Raw genomic sequence first — 25,781 nt, forward strand, 5'->3', positions numbered from 1 at the left:
AGTGAATGGTTGAAAACTTCTGCTCTAAGATCAGGAATATGACAAAGGTGCCTACCCTCACCACTCCTCTTCAACAGAATATTGGAAGTCCCAGCCAGAGCAATCAGGCAAGAAAAGGAAACAAAAGACATCCAAATAAAAAAGGAAGAAGTAAAATTGTCTCTACAGATTAACATGATCTTATATACAGGAAACCCTGAAGACCAAAAAAAAAAAAAAAAAAACCCAAAACTATTAATCCAAAAAACTATTAAAACTAATCAATGAATTCAGTAAAACTGCAGGATATGATTAACATACAAAAATCAGTTGTGTTTCTATACATTAACAACAAACTATTTGAAATATAAAGAAAATTAGTCCATTTATAATAGCATCAAAAAGAATGAAATTCTTAGAAGCAAATTTAACCAAGCAAGTAAAAACTGTAAGTACACTGAAAGCTATTAAACACTGATGAAGGGACGCCTGGGTGGCTCAGTTGGTTAAGCGGCTGCCTTCGGCTCAGGTCATGATCCCAGCGTCCTGGGATCGAGTCCCACATCGGGCTCCTTGCTTGGCAGGGAGCCTGCTTCTCCCTCTGCCTCTAGCCTGCCCCTCTGTCTGCCTGTGCTTGTGCTCTGTATCTCTCTCTCTCTCTAACAAATAAATAAAAATCTTAAAAAAAAAAAAAACTGATGAAGAAAATTGAAGAAGACACAAATAAACAGAAAGATACTCCATGATCATAAACCTGAAAATTAACATTGTTAAAATATCCATACAACCCAATACCCAATATTCAATGAAATCCCTGTCAAAATTCCAAAAGAATTTTTCAAAGGAATAGAAAACAATCATAAAACTCTTAGAGAACCACAAAATACCCTGAAAAGCCAAATAAACTTTGGGGGTGGGGGGTGGGGGGAGAAGGGAGCCACAAAGATGGATGCATCACACTTCCTGATTTCAAAGTATATTACAAAGTTATAGTAAACAAAACAGTATGGAACTGGCATAAAAATAGACACATAGACAAAATGAACAGAAGCAAGAGCCCAGAAATGAACCCATGCGTATATGGTCAACTAATACATGGTCAACAAGGGAGTCAAAAATACTCGACAGGGAAAAGACAATCCCCTCAACAAATGGTGTTGGGAAAATTAGAAATTTACATGCAAAAGTATGAAACTGGATGCCTGTCTTAAAACACTCACAAAAATTCACTTGAAATAGAAGACTCAAAACCATAAAACTCCTAGAAGAAAACACAAGGACAATGTTCCTTTATATTGGTCTTGGCAATTATTTATTTTTGGCTATGACACCAAGAGCAAAAGCAACACAAGCAAAAATAAACAAATGGAAATATAACAAATTAAACCACTCCTGCACAGCAAACAAACCAAAACAAAAAACAACAACAACCAACTACAATTAAAATGGAAATGGAACCTACAGAATGAAAGAAAATGCTTGCAAACTATGTATCTGGTAATATATTAAAATCGAAAATATGGGGTGCCTGGGTGGCTCAGTGGGTTAAGCCTCTGCCTTTGGCTCAGGTCATGATCTCAGGGTCCTGGGATCGAGTCCTGCATCGGGCTCTTTGCTCAGTGGGGAGCCTGCTTCCTCCTCTCTCTCTCTCTCTCTCTCTCTTCCTACTTGTGATCTCTCTCTGTCAAATAAATAAATAAATTCTTTTAAAAAATAAATAAAATCCAAAATATATAAGGAACTCAGAAAACTCAATACCAAAAGAACTAGCCCCATTCAGAAAATGAGTAAAGGTCCCGAACAGACATTTTTTTCAAAGAAGTTACATAAATACCAACAGGTACATGAAAAGCTGGTTGACAAACCCCACTAATCATCAGGAAAATACAAATCAAAACTACAATGAGATATTACCCTGCGTCTGGCAGAACAACGGTTATCAAAAAGACCAGAGATAAAAGGTGCTGGTGAGGATGTGGAGAAAAGGGAGCCCTTGCACTCTGTTGGTGGGAAGGTGAACCGGTGCAACCACCATGGAAAACAGCATAGGGATTCCTCAAACAATTAAAAATAGAAATACCAAGTGATCCAGCAATTTTGCTTCTGGGTACTAATCAGAAGGAAAGGAGTCACTATCTTGAAGAGATATCTGCACTCCTATGTTCACTGCAGCGCTGCTTACAGTAGCCAAGACATGGGAACGATCTAAGAGTCTAATGACAGATGAAATGTCAAGAAAACACACGCAGACATGCAAGCACACACACACACACACACACACACACACACACACTGGAATATTAGTGAATCATAAAAAAATAGGAAACCCTGCCTGTTACAACAAGATGGATGAAACTTGAGGGTGCTATGCTGAGTGAAGCAAGACACAGGAAGAGAAATATGATATGATCTCACTTACATGAATCTTAAAGTAACTGAACTCATAGAAGCAGATAGATTGGTGATTGCCAGGGTGGAAGGGAATGGGGGAAGGTGGTCAAAGGGTACAAACATCTCAGTTACGCGTTCTGAGGATGGAAGGTACAGCATCGTGACTATAGATAGTGATATTATATTGTATATTAGGAAGTTGCCAAGTGGACAGATCTTAAAAGTTCTCACTGCACACACAAAAAGTGGTGTTGAGGTGACGGGTGTGCTAACCTTACTGTGGTCATCACTTCTCAAAATACATGGATATGAAATCATCACATTTGTACCTGAAGCCTGCACGATGTTACATGTGCACTATATCCCTATAAATCTGGAGGGAAAAGAGAGTCATGGTGTAAAATTTATTGCTAAAAACAATATATTGAGAAAGTATACATTTTGATGCATGCATGCAAATTCTGGTTGACTACTCGAATTTCCATTAGCAATAATCACGTCTCAGATAAACTTCATTGGTTACGCCACTGCCTCTGCACAAAGCAGAGTTACTCTAAGTTCAAAAGACAACTTAAATACAAAGAAATAATTAAACGAGAAAGTAATCTTCTGATTAGAAAGAACGATTGTCTCAAAGTTTTCAAACTTTCTGGCTATCTTTATTTTTGATCATAAAAGTAACGAGATATGGAGAACCCAAGTACACACATTTCTAGGTATAGGAAAGGAAATCTGAGATTTCCCTAATAACCAGAAAGTTGGGGCACCCGAGTGGCTCAATCAGTTGAGCACCTGACTCTTGACTTTGGCTCAGGTCATGATCTTAGGGTCATGAGCTCAAGCCCCAAAACAGGCTCTGCAATGGCATGGAACCTGCTTAAGTTTCTCTTCCCTTCTCCCTCTTCCCTAACTCCTTCTCTCTCTCTAATTTGAGAAGAAAAAAAAAAAAAAAGATAACAACAGAAGTTCTTCAATTGGTTTTTGCCTCTCAAAGAAAGCCCAATGCTATTAAGAGAATAAAACCAACAATAACCAACCCAGATTAAGTGTTCCTCCTCCCAGCAACAAAAACACTGAGTGGTTTAGATCACTGGTGTTCTTTGTGTAACAGGATTGCGGGGGTTCACATCCATACCTGGCTCTCGTTCAAAGGATGGGTGTGGAAAACAGGATAAAAAGAAATTGTCTTAAATTGGAACAGTGTAGATTATCTCTAAGATTTTAAACAGTGACAGCTATTAAACTCTGGGATAGAGGCCTGAGAAAAACTGTGGTCTGTTGTTCTCCAGATGTAGGGACAACCAGAATGCATGCTCTTTAATCCAAGACACTGTAAGTCATAGGAACCAATGAAAAATTGTACCTGGAGGACATTTCTCACCACCTCATGCACTATTCATTCCAAAATCCACTTGTTTCTTTTGACTTTAAAAAGGCTGACAAAGACCACTGTGGGGCAGTGGATTTTGTCTTATGTGGGGTATGAGAACAACAGATACTGCTTGAAGGGAGAGTATTAACTGGAAGTTTGGATTAACTCTCTGATACGTTTAAGAATTCTGTGTTAGTGGGAAGGCTAGTTAAGTGTCACTCTACTGTTTTAGAAACTTATTTGATATTCTGGTTGGCTGGCTGAGTAGTTGGTTGGTTGGTTGGTTGGTTGACTGTTTTTAACATGTGCTTGTATTTACTGCTCTAGAAATGGAAAAAAAAAACCCACAATGTCACACAATTGGCCTACATTTAGTTTAATTAGAGCTCCGTCTCTCATCAGAGGCAGAGAATTAATATTTTCTTGAGATCCTTAAGGTAATAAAGGTAAATAAACCTGATTGGAAGCTTACTATGTGCAAAGAATGCATCAGAGTATTAACTTCACATGAAACTTACAAGGCTGGTGGAGTCCTTATAATAGTATAATTACTGGAGCAGACACTGAAATGTTCCACCCATGTATCTTGGACCAAAAGAAGAACTGAAAGCAAGATAATTTCCATCTTCATTTTGTAGATGAGGAAAGCAAAAGACGGAAAGTTAGATTTGCCCAAGACCGCACAACCAGTATGTAACAGAGCTGGTATCTGAACCCAGCACCACACCATAGACACCACCCTCCCCGTAATGTAGTCATGATGTAATGGGGTGCACTCTTCAAAACATAAATACTCATAGAAATTCCATAAGTTTCGGGTGCCTGGGTGGCTCTGGGTTAAGCCTCTGCCTTTAGCTCAGGTCATGATCTCAGGGTCCTGGGATCAAGTCCTGCATTGGGCTCTCTGCTCAGCAGAGAGCCTGCTTCCCCCTCTCTCTCTGCCTGCTGCTCTGCCTACTTGCAATCTTGGTCAAATAAATAAATAAAATCTTAAAAAAAGAAAGAAAGAAATTCCATAAGTTTCCTTGGATGTATATGCCTGTGCCTGTGAGATTACAGAACATGAAAGATAGTGCTAGCAACTTCCAGAGGAAACTGGGTCTCCTGCCGTGGATCTGAATGCACGTTAGAAGCCAGCATTTAAAAATGAGAAGCATGGAGCAGAGTTTCCTCTCACAGGCACGCTTGGAAATCCTAATTCTGTGCAGAATCACTAACTCCAGATATATATTTCCATACTCCTGACAGGTTATTAGCTTGCAGCTGAAACGGAAGACGTGAACTTGGCTTGGGGGAAATGGGGAATTAGCATGCCTGCCTAAAAGCCAGTCAACAGAGGCAAAGTAAAAATTACACACAGGCATTTTCTAAATAGGAGCTGAAATGGAAAAGCTTGAAAGAATTTGCTCATCAGCATAAATTTGGGATCATGAAACCAGCTACAGGGGGCCAAAATAAATTGAACACTGACCGAAACTCTAACTATATATGCACATGTGGAATTAGGACCAATAACGCATAAAACACAACTGAGCCAGATCCATCTCCCAGATGACATTTAAAACTCGTGGATCGTTGACACTCTGTCTAAAACACAGAAAAACGCCTTAGTCCCCAAGATGGTCACTGATTAAGAGACCATCTTGGGCAGATAATATTTTTATGATCAAGTAATAATAATTAATAAATGTTAACAAATTGGTTTCATCTCTTGGTAGGTTCAAGTGCCTTTATTTTTACTCAACTATACAGATAAATGTTCTGCAATGCACACAAAAAGGTGTACGATTTTTTTTTTTTTTTTTAGCCAAATCTGGGGTGTCCTTTAACAGAACACTGTAAAAGGAAAGCCATAGCTTTCTAACTCATAGAGTGAACTCCAAGTCATTGCTCAATAGCATGATGGCCCACATAAGGCAATCTGGGGTCTGAAAAACTTGTTGGGGTTCTCTGAGGGTTTCCACAGAAAACAACGTTAATTAGAATTTTGGATCAGAGCTGCCCTCTTTGACAGTTTCTGCCCTCAGACTTCAAGCTTAGCCAGCACTCTGAGAGACTTCATAGTACACCCAAGGTTGGCTTTCCAGCCTTCAATAAATTATATAAACTCCCAAGGAATGAGTTGCAAAACAACCCTGAGTTTGAGGCCAAGGAAAACTTTTCAGAACTATTTTCTCAGCTCCTAGTCTCCTTATCAAAGTTGTGCAGTAAGAGGTAAGGAGGGAACATACAACGTTTAGACTCGGATTCATTCATACACAAGTGCAAACCTCCAAACTCTGATCTTTCCTGAATTGGACCCAGCATCCGTGCCCACAGCAGGTGGCCTTATGATGCTGAAGAGGATCAAACAGGGATTTTCTGCTCCAGAGGGGATTTGGAAGCCCTCCCTACCCCTGCTGTGTCGGAACTCTGTTTTCACATCCTGGCTCTTACAAAACAATCTGGATTTCTTTGACACGGGATATGGTTAACCAACAGCACAGTAGATAGTCCTTCTGTCATCCTAGCCTCTGTTACATGATCTTGGTTACAGAATGACAGGTATTAGAGGGTAGATGATTAAAATATCTGACCAGAGTGGGCCCGCCCTGAAATCACATTACATGGGTCAAGCTGGCTTCACCCTTTAACTCCAGACTGAAGACCAGATTGAGAACCAAAGTCTTCCCCTCCCACTGGGGACCTGGCTCTCAGGGCACTGAGACCAGCTGTGCTGCATCTGCCTCTTTGTCTCCAGCTTAAGGACCAGTGCTTGGCATTTTTAATAACTCTGATGCATGAAGCCCTGGCGAGTCAGGTATGTAAGGAGCCTGCCTTGTTCTAGCCATCCATTCAGTTATTCGCACTGAACGACCACTCACTGAGACTGTATAACAGCCCAGGCCACACGAGGGTGCAAAGGGGATTAGGACAGTCGTGCTGCAGAGGACCCTGCGGTCTAGGGGGAGGCTTCGTAGCTGAGTCGTTTCGATAGAGCGTGAAGACGGGAATATGGCCACCAAATGCAGATTTCTGAATCCTGCTGGATGCCTTTAAGAAGACATTTAGGCATTCTGTGACATTCTAGGAAAGTTACCAAAGGGAGGGGTTTTTGGATGAAGGGGGAAAGCTCAAAAAAACAGGATAGATAAAAAATGTTCATTCACTTTGACTGCATAATCTCTCCTCTGGAACTCATCCCAGAGAAATTTGTCCAAAAAAAAAAAAAAAATGAAGTCTAAACGTACAAAGACGTTTTTCAGTGTATTATTATAATAGGGAACAACTGTAAACCATTTAAATGTCCATCACTGGGGGAAAGCTACTAAATTATAGCACAACCATAATGTTAGATGGAAAAAGTAGAACACAGATTCGAATGAGGTACTGAGATTGGAACCATATATACATGAACAAAGATCAGAAAGGAGCTAAAAATAATTGTATGTATATGTAAGGAATCGGAAGGTTACAAGGTTCTTTCACATATTTTCTTCCTGGAAACTTAAAACAACTCTGGGAAATAAGTATGATAATAGGACAATGAAGACACTTTTTTTTTTTTTTTTTTTTTAAAGCATGAGGAATGGAGATTTGGGAGAATAAGTGACTTGTCCAAGGTCAGAGAAGAAAATGCAAACCCAAGAAAGACATCTAATCTCAAATTCTTTCTTTTCATTGTACTACTCTGTTTTTGGAGAATGAAAATAGCTGTAGGTTACAGCAGATGAAATTTTCCTAGTTCTTAATCCTCAATACGTTTCTTTAAATATTTTTAAATGTTTTCACTAGTAAACCTTAATTTTAAAAATACAGCTCAAGTACGATAGAGAGATTTTACATGGCAAACAAAAATAACCTTTGCTGCAAACCAAAGTGTTAGTTTTTGTTTTGTTTGTGTGTGTGTTTCTCTAAAACAGAAAATCAAGAAAATGTGAACCCTAGTCGGTTTGCAATGCAAATTCACTTTGATCCCCATTATAGAAAGCCATTTTAGACATCCCTTGTCACATTTTGTGCCCTTGGTTTACTGTCCGGTAAAAGTTAAAACTGTGTTTTGGGACAGCTGGGGGGCTCAGTGGGTTAAGCCCCTGCCTTCAGCTCAGGGTATAATCTCACAGGGTCCTGGGATCTAGCTCTGCATCTGCTCTCTGCTCAGTGGGGAGCCTGCTTTCCCCCCTTCCCCGTTGCCTGCCTCTCTGCCTACTTGTGATCTCTCTTGGTCAAATAAATAAATAAAATCTTTAAAAAAAAAGTGTGTTTTAATTTATTAATCAATAAAAAATCGGTAAGGTGTTACCATACTGTTTGACCTTTGAACACAATTGCTTCAAGTGGTTTTCTTCCCGCATGCCAAGCAGATAAATATTTAATCTGAATGTCCAACCCTAAGCTATTCAGGATGAAAGGTATTTCTAAAATGTAGGTGTCATAACTCCAAAAGAGGACTATGCTTACGAAAGTATTTGATCCAACCCCAATATTCTCTGAGAGTTTTCTCCTGATTTTTTTCTCTCCGCTATACATATTAAGAAATACAATAGCAGTGTATATTTGCAAAAGGCCATGTCTGCTTTCTCTAAGATAAACAACGGAAACCCCCTACCACTCCCCATGATCACTTTGAAATCTCCATTACTCTAAACTTCACCTCTCTCTCCCCCTTTCGTGGTGGATTGGACTGTTACATCATCACCAGCCAGATGGGACCCTTTGGCCATGAGCCTTGCCTGCCATCTTTTGAAAACAATTCTGCTGCTTGGGTGTTTCTATCATGTCATCAAGGGGGATGCCTCTTTTGCCTTCCTCTGGTTCTCTTTTTTTCCCACTGCTAGAGAAGTTTTGATAATTCCTGTTTGTTACTAGTCCTTTTGCCTACCAAAGGACAGAAAATAAGACTGAGGTTACCTACACTAGAAAGAGCTCAGAGATAAACCCTAAGGAAAGATCCACTATAATTCTTGAATTATTTCTTTGGGTTTTTAAAATAATTTTTTATTATGTTATGTTAGTCAATTATTCCTTTGGAACAAGAAACTTCACTTTTTTAATGAACAGCAAACAAATAGCCAGACACTTACATAAAATTTGCCTTGCTAGATATGTGTTTAATCACATGATTGCATTAACTTCAGATAAGGACGAAGAAAGTCAATTTTGAACACCAGAAGACAGGTCTGAGCAGGGATTGTAACTTGAAGTAGTATCAGATTTGGAGAGGATCTTTAAAATCAAGTAAGTTCAACCTCCCTCCTAATATAAAATCCCTTCCGTAAAATCTACGACAATGGAACCGACAGTCTTCTCTAAGTTTCTGAGCTTCCTTCTCAAGGATGCCCATTTAATGCCTTTGCAGAGCAATATTAACAGTTAAAGATTCTCTTATTTTAAATCAAATTTTTTCTCTCTCAATCTTCTACTTGCATGCACCCTCTGATTAAATACAGAATAAACCCACTGCTTCTCTGTTTGACAGCTTAGACTAAGATTTGGTTCCCAGGGAACCCTAGTGGTCTAACACATGTTAACAGGTGTCCCTGGGTTGGGGGTTCTTTGTGCAAACAGCTTGAGGAAAGACAGCATTCTATAGCCCTCAATTGGAGAATCACAGCAACCAGTACAAGACTGAAAAGTTTTAAAGGAAAACTCTCTTAATTTCATCCCTCTTCAAACTGATTTTGTCTGTGGAACCCCTCCACCTTGTTTTGGAATACCATTAACATTCCTCACAGTGTTCTGAGAAACACTGTGGGAAACACGACACGGAGTCTTTTCTAGCCTTGACCTTTCAGGTCTTGTCAACAGGTCTGCACAGGAAAAATCTCCAGACACTTCCCCATCCCTGTTCATCACGAGGTCAGGAGAACCTGCAGGGTGAGCGTGGGAGGGTGAGAGAGAGAAGACGAGCTCTGAAACGAAGTTGGAAGAGAAACGGCCACAGACCGTGTCTGATTCTGATTTTGTTGAGAGACATGACATCAGCATGGGTTCGAAAGGAAAACTCGGCGTGCGGAAATTCAGCCAAGGCGTCCCCATCCAGGCTCCTTCTGGGTCCCTATGGTGGTCCTGGTTCCCAGTCCTGACCCTGCTCTCATCCCACGCACGGAGAGAAGGCAGGCGGCGCGCGCACCTGCTCTCCTCCTACTCAGACGCTGGGTGGTGTGGCAAGCGGTCTCTTGTTTTCATGGAATGCTCAGGGGTCTCTAAGGACCTCAGAGGAGAGAGAGAGAGACAGAAATAGAGAAATGGCCTGCCTGAAAGTCCCCACCGAGCTCCTCAGTCCTGCCCCTTCGGGCTCTCTCCCTTCAGAGCAGCTCTGCCAGCCGAGAACTTTTACTCCTTTAAATTCAGATTATTGTGTGTTCTTTTATCTCTTTGCCTTTGCAGAATGCTTTTAACCTACTACTCACTTTCCTGGGAGTGTGCCAATTTACTTTACTTCCTTTAATCATCCCATCTACATGCTTACCTTTTTTTTTTTCCTTTTCCTTCCTAAGTGGGAAAGCGGGAGCTCCAGAGCGTGGAGAAATTCTCGAGGACTAGTGGTGCCACCAAGAGGAAGGAGGTTGGGGGGTGCGGAGGGGGTATGTCCCTCTCCATAATCTGCTTCAATCTCTCCCCCAAACTTAACTAAATGTAAACAGAAACGGAGTCCCTGCTGTGTAAATGCAGTTTCAAGACAATTCTTCTAGACCACCTCCAAAAACGTCACGATGTCTAAAACCCCCTACACAAACATTTTGGAACCAATTAATGTTACTAAATACCTCATCGGATCATCAAATCATTATTTTATTGTTGGGGATTTTTTCTCTCACTTGCACTGTCAGAAGTTAAAACCGTGGCAAGTTTTTTCACTACTGTAGAGTTTGTTTAAAAAAATTGAATCATTTCTTTATATATTTTGACACTGTAATTTAATACATAAATATTCATGAGTTGTAAAAACCAATTAAAATTATCTTCATGGCTTTAATATTTTCTTATCTTGATTTTCACTTTTTCTAGAAGTTTTTTTTTTTTTTTTTTGGGGGTGTGTGTGTGTGTGTAAGAGAGAGCATAAGCAGGAGGGTAGCAGACAGAGGGAGAAGCAGGCTCTCTGCTGAGCAGGAAGCGTGATGCGGGGCTTGATCCCAGGACCCTGGGATCATGACCTGAGCCAAAGGCAGATGCTTAACCTACCGAGCCACCCGGGCTCTTTTTCCTTTTTTATTTTTGCTCATAATTTATTTATATATCTTTGCCTGACTTTTTTATTTTAAGCATTTAAACTCCATTCTGAGAGCCTTTGTTTTTACTGAGAAGTTTTAATTCATTTATGTTGATAATACATGGACACAAAGCAGGGACTTTCTTCTGGCATCTTGCTCTGTACTTTCTGTACCTTATACTCCGCTGCTAATTCCGTCTACTGCTCTAGGGTCTCGGTTTTACTGCCTTTATTCTCTTCAGTGATTTCGCACAAATGCATCCCAGTCTTAATTCTGTTTATGGTTCATTCATTCAACATAGGCCTGTTGAGTACATAGCAGATGCAGGTACTAGACAACTTGTTTTATTAAACTCCAAAAAAATTATAATCAGAATACATGGTTTCACACAAAGCTAAGAATAATTTTGTTTACACACTAGCATTTTAAAAGATTGGTGTTTGCTCATTTAAGCAATGGCCTTTGTTGTTTATTCCCGTTCTTAAGATAGTGTATGCTAAGTTAAAACCCATCCCTTGACTCCCATACTCATTCTAGATCTCAATACAGATGTTCCAAAGTCTTTCCGCAGATTTAACTGAAATGTTAAGATCTGAAGGACAAAAAGGCAAATGTGGAACTCTGACATCTCCAATCCTCTGACTAACTTCCTAAGATCCAAAGAATTCTTAACAGGCAATTACAACTGCCTTTTGGAACTGGAAAGCCCTTTATTTACCTAACACAATATAGTCATTTAAAATCACCACTGACCTTCCATGATTGAGAATATAGGAAATTATATCCTACCCTTAATTTTATCAAGACAAACAATGACTTAGATAACACACATAGGAGAACTCACAATTAATCACATGTAAATGTAATATTAATGAACCCAGATTTAGATTCCAGCTTCTCTCCATATGTTTTCTGTAAAAGCAAGCTTGAGTTTCTTTCATTCATGTTTATTGCATGATGATAATGATCTTATCCCATTTTATATGCCAGGACCTGGCAAACTCAGACACCATAAAACATCTGGTTGGTTACTCTTGAGCTTTAAAAAAGGATTTAAAAAAACTTTTGTTAAGCAAACTTTTAAAAAACTTACTCCAGAATATCAGATCCCAAACTTTGCTGAACTGCCTTTTTTTTTTTTTTAAAGATGTATTTATTTATCGAGAGAGAGAGAAACCACAGGAGGGGCAGAGGGAAAGGGATAGAAGCAGACCCCTTTTATGCACAGAGCCCCACGTGGGACTCGATCTCACAAAACTAAGATCATGACCTGAGCAAAAATTAAGAGTCAGATGCTTAATTAAGAGTCAGACGCTTAACTGACTGAGCTACCCAGGTAACTTTGAACTGCTTATTTTAAAAGTGCTCAAACAGATTCAGGGTATACTCAAAATACAGTTACTCTGTTTTAAAATAAAGTAACCAAATTTATAGACCTATAAATTTGCTCAACATTTGTATAAATTCTCTATCATCTTTTTTGCTGGTAGCCACGTCGTCATCTAGTATCTGTGTATGAAGCAGACATCCTGTGTCAGCCAGGGTCCAGGGAAGGAAGCAGGATGCGCTCCAGGTATTTCAAAGAGAAGGAACTCAATATAGAGAATCAGTTCCCCAGGAGGCGGCGGAACCTCCAGGGCTTCAGGGACAAGAGAAGCTCAGATGCTGGTACCATCTGAGGGGAATTAGCTCCACGCATCTGGGGTAAGAGAGGAAGCCAGCAGTTGACAGGGACCTGGGGGCGATGCTCTCTGAGACACAGGGCAGAGCAAGGGTAATGCAGAGGGGATCTAAATGCAAAGAAAATGACCGTAACGCACCTAACATCACTATGCACCCCCACACGCACGCTGGGGCTCCCACACACATCGCCTCACGTTGTTCATTCATCTACCCTCCTGTAGCCTTGCCTCCCAGAGAAGAAGCTACCCATGGCCAAAGCAAGGATCCCAAGTTCATATTACTTTTTTCAGAACTTGTAGGGTCATGTAACACCTTACACTCTTCTAACACTATCCTGTTTCAGCACATTCAAAACCATCCATCTATTTATCTTTTCGTGCTCACAACCAACACACGAGGGATTCCATGTAGAAATGTTCTCACTTTCCAAACGAGGAAGCGCAAAAAGATTAAGGCACCCAACGAATGCATCACAGACTCAGGTCCAAAGCCTAGGACTCTTCAGGCACCAAGACCAGACGCTTTATGTCCTGCCTACTGGTGCGTGTCCGAAGGTCACAGGTGTACGAAGTAATCTGTCCAGGACTTAAGTCACCGCATGTGGCCACAGACAAATAAATGAGGCGATACTAAGTAAATCACAGGCAACAGTCTCTCCATCAACTTTATGGTTTCATGTGACCCATTTTTTAAAAATCCTGCCCAGCAATAATGTGCAAGCGCATGACAGCTTACAAAGAGCCTCCCCATCCCCCCAATTTGATCTAAGAATATTCCTGAGATATGTCATAATAACTACCATGTATCCGACCTGCCCACATTGGGAGTGACCAAGCTCAAGGTCCATGGGGCCCCTCTTTTATTCCTCAAAGATAATAGGAAACTAGTGGCCTGCCGCTCAAAGGAGTCTGTTTCTCTCCTTTGTGCCCAAGATCACCAGCGGAAGACTCTTCTTCCGAGGTGACCCATTTCTCTTTGCCGACCACAAAGTCCCAGATGACGAAGTAGCTCAGGCTCTGCGTTTGGAACAAAACACGCTTCAGGGATGTGCCGCTGAGGGTCACACAGCCCCCGACTGCTTCACGTGCCTGTGGGCCCTGCATCAGGGCCAGGCTGCGCCTGTCCCCAGCCCCATGGGGACAGCCAATTCCTGTTAAATAGCTGGGATTCCGCTCGGGGTGCATCAAGAGTCTGATGGTAACGGGACATGGCCTGCTAGCGGTGACAGCTCCAAACTCTGCGGTCAAGGCACTTGCCACCCATGTGGCAATGGTCTCTGAGTGGAACTGCAGATCAAAGGCGGCCAGGCCATCCAGGATGGGGCGTCGTGGCCTCACTGGAATCTGACTGCCACCGTATTCCAGCAGAGCTAGTGTTCAGAGGCATGAACAGGACTTCCCAATGATGGCAGGCATGCCCCGAATCCTCGCATGAGGGCAAAGGGCCATCTCCAAAGAGACATAAAGCCGGCCCTAGAAGTGACACTGAAAATTCTCTGCTTTCTACCATGGAAATGTTGTCTTGGCTCTGAGAGTATGCATACGGGTGATGACCTCTCTGGCCTGGGAACGTTTAAATGGTAATTTAGAGCAGCCACAGAGACTAGTTCCCATGAAATGCTGTGCACGAGAGCAAGAGGGATTGCTCCCCGGTCCCAGCCTCTCCCCCTCAAGGGCAGCCTTTCCGCCTCAGCTTCAAACCGCCTAGGTCTCTCCAGGAGCATCTGGACCCAGGACCACCCGCTGTTCCTGACCAGGACCCCCTTCTCCTTCTAGACACGTGGCCGGTGGTGGAAAGCGAGAAAAAGCAGCAAAACCAGCTCCTGGAGCTAATCATTAAGCCTATCTGTCGTCAGCCGTTTTGCCTACAAAATGTCCAGCGATGGGTACTCCACATTTTTACTGAAAATTACCAGCAGCCACAGAGCTTTAAAACTTAAAAAACAAAAACAAAAACAAAAAAAACCCACAAAGCACAAAACGAAACTCAAAACATATTACCTTCAGTTCATCTTGTTGTGTCTCAGACAACTGAATGCATACACCACAGTATCTGGGTCTCCCTCTTAATCCAAAAATAATAAGCTATGGAATTGAGATCGATTATGTTATATTAAATCAAATTGATTTCATAAGACTTTTTTAATCTAACTTTTCTGTCAAAATCCCAAAGCACAGGTTTATTTCTACACATGCATCGGCATGGAGGCCCCTGGTAAAGGTTTAAAAGCAGAGGTTACAACCACCGTGAAACAGGCCACGGGACCCAAACTGCTTTCTCTTTTTTCCGTCAACCCAAAAGTTCCTGGAAGCCTGTTTCCTCACACAGTACTGGTCTCCCCCCAGAACTTCATCCCTCAATACCTCCCTCCTCCCTTCTACGCTGACACCCCAGCACGGAGGCTCTGGGGCCGCAGGAGGGTTTTGGGGGGGAATGCAAGTGGGAAGTACTGGGGAAGCAGGGGAGGACCTGCCCCTCCCACCACAATCCCAGGCTGAAACCTACTCCCGGGGCTCAGCCAGGATGAGTGAGGGTCCAGGGAAGGCGGAAGGTGCCACCCCTCACAGAGCAGGTGACTTAAGAACAGTGAGTCATGTGGAGGCAAGGTGTGAACACAGAAGCTTGCAGCCCTGCCCCGTGCCTCGTGCCCCGGGGGCCAGACTTTCCTTCTTTCCTGACTACAAAGCATCCTTTCTCCAGCCGTCCTTTCGGTCTAGGACAAGCTATCAGTGACAGCTTCTGATTTCCAAAGAGCTCCTCTCTCACACCCTCAATGCTGCAGGATGTGAGCTAAATGGTCTGCAAACTAAAAATACCAGCACTTGTCGGTGAAGCTGAGCCCAGGGACAGAGTCCGGTGCAGAGCACAGGATAGCTCTGGCTGAGCCCAAGCAGAATGGGAGGTGACAGACCCCCGCCCCGCACCCCCCCCCCCCCCGCCCCGCAAACTCTCAGGGGACTCCTTCCTCTCGGTTCACAGAGATTAAAAAAAAAAAAAAAATTCTAGTTCTGTTGCCCAGCAAAATGGGGCACAAGGGCTGGGCAGGCAGGTCCAACCTCTGTCGTTCAAACTAGCTTGAGGTGGCTTTGTTCAAACCCAGGGGACAAAGCATGGGATCCTGCAAGCAGGTGCATGTCAGAAAACTCTAAGAGAGGGATGTGAGGGAAAGAAGGACCAGGCAGACAGACAGACCCTCAGGGACCCCAAGAAGAGATCTGGCTCTCATCAGGACAGAAACGGAGCAAAAAGGAGACCCAATGCAGGAGAATTAAGTTGCCTGCTCCCTGGTCATAGCAGACGGGGCTGTGGCAACCATGTGTCTCAAGGGACGTGTGAGCCAGGCAGGGAAGAGTTCTTGCCAGATGCTTCCATGACACAGACATGAAACTAAAGTGATCCAAGAATCCAGTGACAGGGAAGAGACATGGTCCAACTGAGGCAGCACTAGGAGGCTTTTCTTGGCTTCCTCCAAGGTCTAGTGCATGCCACCAAGTCAAGGAAAATATGGGCAGCCACCCGGGAGAAAAGTCTTTCCTGACAGCCAGGAAAAGGAGTAAGTAAGGTGGTGAGGTAAGCAGGTTTTGAAGGCAGGTGCTGACCCAGAATTGAGCAGCTTTCTGGCTGCTCATAGGCTTTCCGGCCTCTCCCTGCCTGGTTAGGTATAATGTGTACTCTTTTGCAGCATGAATTTTTCTCCTTCATACAACTCTGCGGTCAAATGGCCAAAGATACTATTCATCTAGTTTGGATATTGTCAACAATGATGGAAACGAGAGGATGAGCTTCTCAGTGTCCCACGGCAGGGGTCACCCAGGGTACTCGATCCAACATTTTTCACAAGTGGAGACACAGCACGAGCATTCCCCTCCCCCTAGCCCCAGGGCTCCCGTGTTCTCTGACTCTCATTACTGCTTTCCTAAGGTCCCTTGGGTTTGGCAGGGCTCTGGGGGGCAGAGAAGAGTTTCCTGGGGTCTTACACTTGTGCTTATCAAGCACCATTCCTCTGAAAGCTAAAAGCTCTACCCATTTTCAATCAAGGGACCTCCAAAGAGATCTTTGTCACTATTTCTCACCCTGTTTTGGCCAAGAAAAGCATCTTGCAAGGGATCTTCTGCTAACCCTGACTTAATAAAGCTGTACCTCCTTTACCCGGCTTTGTGGCAGACAGTGTAAGGACAGCCAGCAGACCCGAATCCATCAAGGGGGTGATTGTCTTATCAGGATGAAGAACTTAGCAAAAGAATGGCGTCTTCGCTGGATCTGAGCTTGCCTGGTCTTCACACCTCGCACTGGTATTTGATCCTGGCTTTCCAGCCAACTGGCTAAACCCCATGACGACAGAAAGAATCTGTCAACATTCAGAGCTGAGGAGGAAACGGCATTTTTTAGATAAAATTCCCTTCGTGGCAGGTGTTTACTTAGCCTTATCAAGCGTCTTGCCCCAACAGGGTTCGCAAGGCAGATTTCATAAAATAACAAAATCACACATAATCGTGAAAGCTAGAAGCACCTCCTTTCAGATTTCCTGCTTACAGGGCCCCAAGATAATGCCCTAACGCTGGACACATTTTTGGACACTCATGTAAAGTTTCTCTGCATGCCTGCATTTTCTAATTACCTACTTTTCATATGCCAAGCACAAGTAATTGGATCTGCATGTTAAGGGGAAATTGTTGGGGCCTTAAAATGTATCTGCACCAAATGAGAAGAAAGAGAATAAAGGTACCCGGTTTGGCCTCCCCAGAAGGAGACTTGAATCCTGAAATAAGAAGTCAAGTGCACGTAGTTGGGTCTGCGGGGACAGGAAAGATCCCAGGTAGAGAAGGGAAGTAAGACAAGGAAGGGGAGAGAGCCACTAAAGGCCGGGTTCTCAAACCAGTTACCACCACAGGTGACTGAAACTTAATCCTGCATAGACACTGAGGGTTTCGGAGGGGAAGGGGCTGGGGAGATGGGTGAGTCTGGTGATGGGTATTAAGGAGGACACGGATTGCACGGAGCCCTGGGTGTAGTGCATAAACACTGGAAAAATAAAATTAAATTAAACAAAAAAAAGACCCTGGGAGCCTGAGAAAACACATGCCTCAGGATCCTATGGAGGGGCAAGGGAGCTGGGGTATTTACACGCCATTTCTCATCAGGCTTTCATGTAGGAGCCCCAAGAGAATCATCCCTTAACCCTTGGGACTCAAAACCTTTCACCTAATATTTAATTTTCTCTACTTCTTTCAGTTTTTTTGCACATGTGAGGGCAGGGCATCTCTGGCTAACAAGTAGTCAGATAGGCAGAGCATTTGTGGAAGGAAATCCTCAGATCCTGCGTCTCCCCATAAATGGGGACAATTTATTTCAGATCGGATAGCAGTTCCAATCACTTTGGAGGTAGACGACATTTAGTGCACACCAGCCCACGTGTGTATTGGCCAATACTATGACCTGAATGTTTGTATCGACTCCAAATTCATATATTGAAATCTCAATGCCCAAAATGATGATATTAGGAAGGAGGGGCCTTGGAAGATGCATCCATCATGAGGGGCACCTTCATGAATGGAATCACTGCTCTCACACCAGAGAGCCCAGCGAGCATCTTAGCCCCTTTCACAAGGCAAGGACACAGTGAGAGGTCTACGCCCTGGAAAAGGGCCCTCTTCTGACCATGCCAGCACCCTGGTCTTGGACTTCCAAGCCTCCAGAACTGTTAAAAAAAATTTCTGTTATTCATAAGCCACCCAGTGTGTGGTATTTTGTTATAGCAGCCTGAATGGACTAAGGCAGCCAGTTATTTAAAACCTTAGCAGCTGGGGTGCCTGGGTGTCTCTGTCGGTTAAGAGCCTGCCTTTGGCTCAGGACATGATCCAAGGGTCCTGGAATGGAGACGAACATTGGCCTCTCTGCTCAGTGGAGAGCCTACTTCTCCTCTTCCTCTGCCTGCCACTCTGCCTACTTAAGCTCTCTCTATATATATATCAAATAAATAAATAAAATATTTAAAAATAAAATCTTAGCAACAATACTGACTTCTTCTGCAATAGTTTCTAGAGCCCAGAATTCCTATTCTGAAAGAGAATGGGATTAGTTCAATTAAGTTTAATCCAACAAAAATGTATCTACATATTTATGTATTCTCTGCCTAAAATAATATTTAAAGCACAATAAAGAAAAAGTTGAAAAAAGCATATTCCCTGCCTTAACAAATTTGTAATCAAGATTTGAGACAGAAATGTATAGAAATACTACGAAACAAGGCAGGCTAAAATTACTTAAAAGCATAAATAGAATGTTCTACACCACCAAGGAGGGAGCGATAAATTCCAACTGGGTGGAGATGAAGAAAATTTTCTGGAAAAATGAATGTGAGTTGTGCGTAAGCCAAGTCAGTTCCTGAGCCTAACAGTGACCTCTCTACTTGGGGTCAAGGCTATGGCTGCAGCTGCCCACATCCCTATGGCCCAGAGGATTCCTCCCGGCAGTAGACCATGCTCTGAATGCCCCCAACAGCGGTCAAGTGAGCCCTGTTCCAATTCTAAAGCTCTTACCTGAATTCCCTTGAAGGCCTTCATCCAGTTGGATACCCACCTGCCAGCCTTCGGATTCAGGATCCCACTTAACACTACCTCTTGGAATAGGCAAGCTGTTCCTCTCCCTGAGGGCTGTCAGCACATCCCACACTTCCCAGAGCTCGCTAGCATTCCTAGGTCTTCAGACTTTGATTTGGCCCACGTTTTCCATCCATGGCCCAGGTTTTGCCTAACAGTGAGGAGTGATGTGAGGAGTAACCAGCTACTGGGTCTTGAATGACCAGCAAATAAAAGCAAATATGTGGACCGGAAGCCAGACAGACTCCACAGGAAACGTAAGGTGCAGAGAACTATCTCTGCATTACAGGATGAGGTCCTGGCCCATAAAATGGTGGTCTTTCCCTCTCCAGGACTTTGGCTACATTTCCAGCATCATTTCTTACCACTGGTTTATTTCTGTGTGCCTCCCTGAGCCCCACAACAAATGTTCCAGGAACATCACGCTTATCAGTCTCCTCATGTGTCATGATAATTTATGCCTCACACCATTTTACTGATTGCTGTCCACTGCCTGGCATGTCCTTCCAATTCTCCTTCCTGTCCACCAGACAAATTCCTGTTCTCCAAACCTTTTCTTCAACCTTTAAAACACTCTCCAAACACGTCCTCCTCTCTGAAGTCTCCCCTCCCCTAGCAGCCTCCGATCTCAAGCCAAGTTGATTCCTCTCTCCTCATCAGTGTGCCTTGTACCTATTATCTCCGTAATTATTAGCTTACTGTCTGTAATTATTACCTCTTCTCAGGCTTTGAGATTCTTTAAGGCAGAGAATGTGTCTTATCATTTCCTTGTGGACCTCCCCTCCTGTTGCACACAGCACCTGGCACAGAGCAGGGCAGACACCAGCCTACCCATGCAAGAAGATGTTGGAAAGAGAAAGGAAACAACTTTGTCCACATGGGATGGGGCCAACATCTGGAATACACACACATTCGGGTCGCTAGGTAGAAAGCAGGCGAGAGCGAGGAGAAAATAGCCAACTGGAGGTCTTTTCATTGACCCTCATTTGGGCCGACTGCCAGAGTCAACAAAAAAGAACTTGGAAGCTTCTGGATGTATCTCAACTAGTGGTGCAGAGTGGGCTCCAGTGATATAATACACGATATTTTCAGTATCTTTTGATTGATCAGTACCAAAATGGGTATAAAAGGACCTTGATTTTATTTGAATGTGACTGTGGTTTTGTTGTTGTCGTTGTTGAGAATATCCACACCTATGTCTTTTTATTAGTCGTTCACAATGCTTAGGACTTCATGGGCAATAAATAATAATTTTAAAATGATCATGGAGAAAATGTGGGCTCAGTTCTATGAATCTACACTTCACATTTTATTAGCAGTGTAGTAATTTTTTGAGTGATTAGTATCACAGATGCACTGATATGAAAATACTTTGAATTCCCTGAATTCTCCAGAGACCAATTTTAAGTGTCAGATACCAACTTTACTCTCTCAAATAATGAAAAATGAGGGGCCCCTGGGTGGCTCAGTCAGTTAAGTGTCCAACTCTTGATTCTGGCTCAGGTCCTGATCTCAGGGTCGTGGGATCGAGCCCCACATCAGACTCTGTGCTCAGCAGGGGGTCTGCTTGAGACATCCCTCCCTCTCCCTCTGCCCTTCCCTATACATGCACATGAGCGCTCTCTCTCTCTCTCTCAAATAAATAAAATAAATCTTCAAAAAAAAAATAGGAAAATGGGACGCCTGGGTGGCTCAGTTGCTTGGACGACTGCCTTCGGCTCAGATCATGATCCCGGAGTCCCGGGATCGAGTCCCACATCGGGCTCCCAGCTCCATAGGGAGTCTGCTTCTCCTTCTGACCTTCTCCTCGCTCATGCTCTCTCTCACTGTCTCTCTCTCTCAAATAAATAAATAAATAATAAAAATCTTTTAAAAAAACTAGGAAAATGAGGTAGGTTTCCCTACAAACCTACTCTATAATGTAAATGAAACAGAATTTTTAATTAATTCTAGGTAGCGATTCTGAAGGTGGGGAGAGGAAGAAGCTAGACCTTAAGGGGTAGATGACGATCTCTACGGTTTTGTGAGTGTGAGAGTCTGAATCTTTGCACTCTTGTTTCCTGGATATTTTGAAACCCCTGGGAGGACCATTCTCCACAGGAAGCCCTTCGTGCTCATGGGAGAGGAAGCAGTGGTAGAGTTAGGGTTGAGAAGATATCATTCATAATTACAATCCAGAATGGAAATGGGCCAAGAGAGAGAAAACATACAGGAAAAGAGAGAGAAATGAAGACAGAACCAGACAGGTTTGGAAGGAAAATAATTCCCTCAAATAGAGAAATAGCCCCAGGACATTCTCAAATAATGCTGCCTGTTATGTCCATATTGTGACAAATGAGACCGTATTGTGCTGCCTCTCCAAACAGCCCTGCACCCAGGCCCCGCTCTGGCTGGAGAAATGGAACCCACACAGTAACAACAGGCTTCCTACCACATCGATCGTGTTGATGTTGGAGCAGATTAAAACAGATGTTTCCTGTCAAGCTGTGAATCTCTCCCCGAAGAACACATCAGCATCCTCAATCTCTTCAAGCCACACAGAAGACCAGGGGCCACCACGCAACTGGACTTCTCCCTCACCTCACTGCTCCATTTGTTAGGTCAGTTATCCTGAGTAACTGAACGTGTTCTGGAATACTCTGTTCCTCTCATAAATGGCACACAGCACAGAGTTTTCCAAAACGAAGAAACCATTAAGGAAATGGTCTCTCAATCCAGTTGGAGGAGATACAATCTCTGACGTGGCGGCCATGACCAGCTGACATTCGTGGCTTAAAAATGCCTCACATCAGGCACCTGGGTGGCTCAGTGGGTTAAGCCACTGCCTTTGGCTCAGGTCATGATCTCAGAGTCCTGGGGTCAAGTCCCACATTGGGCTCTCTGCTCAGCAAGGAGCCTGATTCACTCTCTCTCTCTCTCTCTCTCTCTGCCTGCCTTTCTGTCTACTTGTGATCTCTATGTGTCAAATATATAAATAAAATCTTTGAAAAAAATGCCTCACATAACTTGTTGAGGGGAGACCCCAGAACGTGAGCTCTGAGAAGATCTAGAAATTCCCATGGAAATGGGTCCCGTTGACAAAGGGTGACTCATCAATTAAGGAAAACCGAGCCAGCAACTCGTAAAGAAAATCTGGCAACACTTCAACAGTGCACCCTTTCCTATTTTAGGAAGTAGAGAACACAGAGTAAATAGAATGTAGGACATATTAGCATGTGGTATTTGTCAGAATCAGACTATAAATGTCTGTTAACTCAAAGATTCTCAACCAAGACATCATGAAGCATAGTCTGTGTGAGGTTTACTTCGAGTTGTCAGAGACATTCTGACCCAGAGAAAGCACTTTCCTCAACAAACAACTTCATAAAACTGAAGATTGAGGGGTGCCTGGGTGGCTCAGTCTGTTAAGTTTCTGACTCTTGATTTCGGCTCAGGTCATGATTTCAGGGTGCTGGGATCAAGCCCTGAGTCTGCTCTGTGCTCAGCAGGGACCTGCTTGTCCCTCTCCCTCTGCTCCTCACCCTGCTCTCTCTCTCTCTCTCATTTGAAAAAATAATAAAAACTTTTAAAAAGATTGAAGATTTAAAGGAGGGACGGAAAAAATTAGGTAAACTAGGTTATAAGTAATAAAATAGCTAATAATTCATTGAATGCTTATTCTCTGCTGATCACTTGACATGTGTTTTCCCGTCTCAGCTGCATGAAAACCTAATGGGGATAAGTACTCTAATTTTCATTTCACAGATGAGAAACAGGCACAGGGAGGTTAGATGACTTCCCTATGTTCGCACAGCTAAGTAGTAGCAGATCTCAGGTCTCTGAGAATTCCCAGTCTAGTAGACCTGAACTCAGGTCTCTGCGAATTCCAAGTTCGAGCTCTTTTCTACCACCTTGGAGCACTTTTCTTGCACACAATGGATAGTTTGCTCTAGAATTTTTTCTCTTTTCCTGACCTGACTCGTCCCTGCTTGCCATACTAAACCACTGTGGTCAAAGCATTATAGTCAGCCTAAAAAACAGAGGTAAAGAATAAAATGTGCCCCTGTTCCCAAGGAGCTCATTCAAGGGCTTCCCCTGAGCAACACTTAGAACATAAGAGAATAAAAATCCTATTCCAGCCACAAGTTCTGATCTCAATCCAGACCCGTGTAAATGCTTTCCTCTCAGCACCCTCATGGCCCCTATTACTGCATTCCTCACACTGTATTGTAAGCGTTCCTCAGGATATTGATCTTTCTCACTAAATCATAGAATTTTTATAGGATAAGCAGAAATTATATTCACTTATAACACTATCTGACCCAGAGAAGGTATTCCATAAATGCTTATTGATGAATAAGTGAAAAAACTCACTGATATCAAAGATGATGGCATCTTCAGAGAAACACCCATAATTCTAGAATGTTCTTTAATGGTGGGCAAATGATTTAAATGAACTAGCAGCCACTGACATTTGCTTACCTGAAGTCATTCACACTGATTTCCTCATTAACAGAATCATAACTTTAATATTCATTGTCAGTGAAGGTGAACTTAAATACTACACTGGACAGCTTCATGGAAAAGTTTTTTTTTTTACTTTAAAAAGACACATAAATAAGAAAGCAGCCCCTGTTTTTCCATCGGACCATATCATATGTGAGACAAATAGCTAGAATTGCTGTAGTCTTTCCACAAGGAAATCTCACCAGGAAAATACCACACTCGGGGCACTTGGGTGGCTCAGTCGGTTAAGCATCTGCCTTCAGCTCAGGTCATGAACTCAGAGTCCTGGGATGGAGCCCCATGTCAGGCTTCCCACTCAAGGAGGAGTCTGCTTTTCCCTCTCCCTCTGTTCCTCCCTGCTGCTTATTCTGTCTGTCTGTCTCTCTCTCTCCTCTCAAATAAATAAAATCTTAAAAAAAAAAAAAAAAAAAAACCCTGAGGACGACAGAACCTGGTTCCTTGCTGATGATGCTGAGGCAGGGAATGAGACCCTCTTGGAATGATGTCAATAATGTGAGATACTCTTTCCCCTTACTATTTATGTCATTTGGAGTTTAGTTTTCCATTACTTTCAAGTAAAAGTCAACTTGCTTCCTTCAAAATCTGTGCCCAGATCATAACTCCATAGGTAAGGACTGGGGATATGTCAGGTAGTTTTCTCCAACTATGAGCAACAATTTGCTTATTTATAAAATGAGGAAAATAACATTTTTCTCTCCAGGTTCTGAGTTGCTAGATCTGACAAGTTTTCTATGATGAATAATCCTCTTCTTTCCTGCTCCTCCTAGTTAACATCACCATTATCCTAGTTTCTGTCATTCTCTTTAGTCCCCAGAAATAACAGCAAAAAAAAAAAAAAAAGATTTTAGCAAGTCAAATATTAGAGAAAACAGTATTTTATATCTGCACAGAATACAATAATCTAAGCAGAATGTTTAAAACAACATCTAAATGGGGCGCCTGTGTGGCTCAATCAGTTAAGTGTCTGTCTTTGGCTCAGGTCATGATCCTGGGGTCCTGGGATTGAGCCCTGCGATGGGCTCCCTCTTTAGCAGGAAGTTTGCTTCTCCCTCTGCCTCTGCCCCTCTCCCCAGCTTGTGCTCTTGTGCTCTCTCAAATAAATAAATAAGGGAACTTTTAAAAAATAATTTTTAAAAAGCTTCTAAACCTATGACAGAGAACTGCTAGTTGTCCCTCTACAACCATTCTCTTCCTTTTTCTTGATAAGAAAACCCCCGATTTTGAGCTGTACACCTTGGTCATTCAGAATGAAGACTCCATTTCCCAGCTTCCCTTGCAGGCAGGCATGTAATTTAAGTTGCCCCCAGTAGGATATAAACGAAAGTGTCAACCGTCTGTTTCTGTGAACCTCTTTGAAAGACAGATGGTAGGTCTCTCTCAGCTCTTCCCTTCTTCGTTATCCTTACTCCAGAACCTGCCTAGAATGCACACATGGCGGCTGGGACTCCGACTATCCTAAAACATGAGGGCGAAGGTTATCCCCAAGGGAGGCAGAGCAATGAGCCAGAAGGAATGTGGGCCCCTGGAAGCTCTGTGCGGGAAGAACCACTATACCAGCCCTGACCATGTCCTGTCCAGAGAGGGCCAGCCAGGCTTCGAGGAGTGACAAGGATCAGTGGTAAAGTCAGATATACCAGATCTCACAGTTACAACTTTTCTGTTGTTGGTTTTGTTGTTGTCGTTTCCTACAGCACCTCCAAGAGTTCTCTCTCTCTCTCTCTCTCATCAGCCCCACCCAGGCTCCGTGTCTTGCTGACCCAGAGCGACAACCCAGCTTCTGTCTCTGAAAGTTTCCTCTACAGATCCAATGGCCTTCTTCAAGCCAGTTCTCCTTCTAAGTGTCTCCTGGCACCTACCTGCTTTGGTAAGATTCAGGTAAACAAACCCCATTTGGGGGGAATATCTGCCCTTCCATGTCCCAAGTTTCTCCTTAGTATATCGGAGGACTCCGTTAGTGGTTTTGCAGCTAAAAAGACTGTAGAGGAGCTTATGACTTTTTAGAAAGTCAGGATAAAAGCAGGAAATGACCGCGACAACAATAATTGGGATTGAATGCTA

The 25,781-nt window shown here is 43.0% G+C and overlaps 1 protein-coding gene across 1 annotated transcript in view; it reads right to left on the reverse strand.

Moving 5' to 3' along the window:
* The window catches only part of PGM5 (phosphoglucomutase 5), a 198,160-nt gene that overhangs the window by 109,176 nt on the left and 63,203 nt on the right, over nucleotides 1-25,781 (reverse strand). The window lies entirely within an intron of this gene.

This window comes from Mustela erminea, chromosome 12 (assembly GCF_009829155.1).
Source record: "Mustela erminea isolate mMusErm1 chromosome 12, mMusErm1.Pri, whole genome shotgun sequence".
Taxonomy (NCBI): Eukaryota; Metazoa; Chordata; class Mammalia; order Carnivora; family Mustelidae; genus Mustela; species Mustela erminea.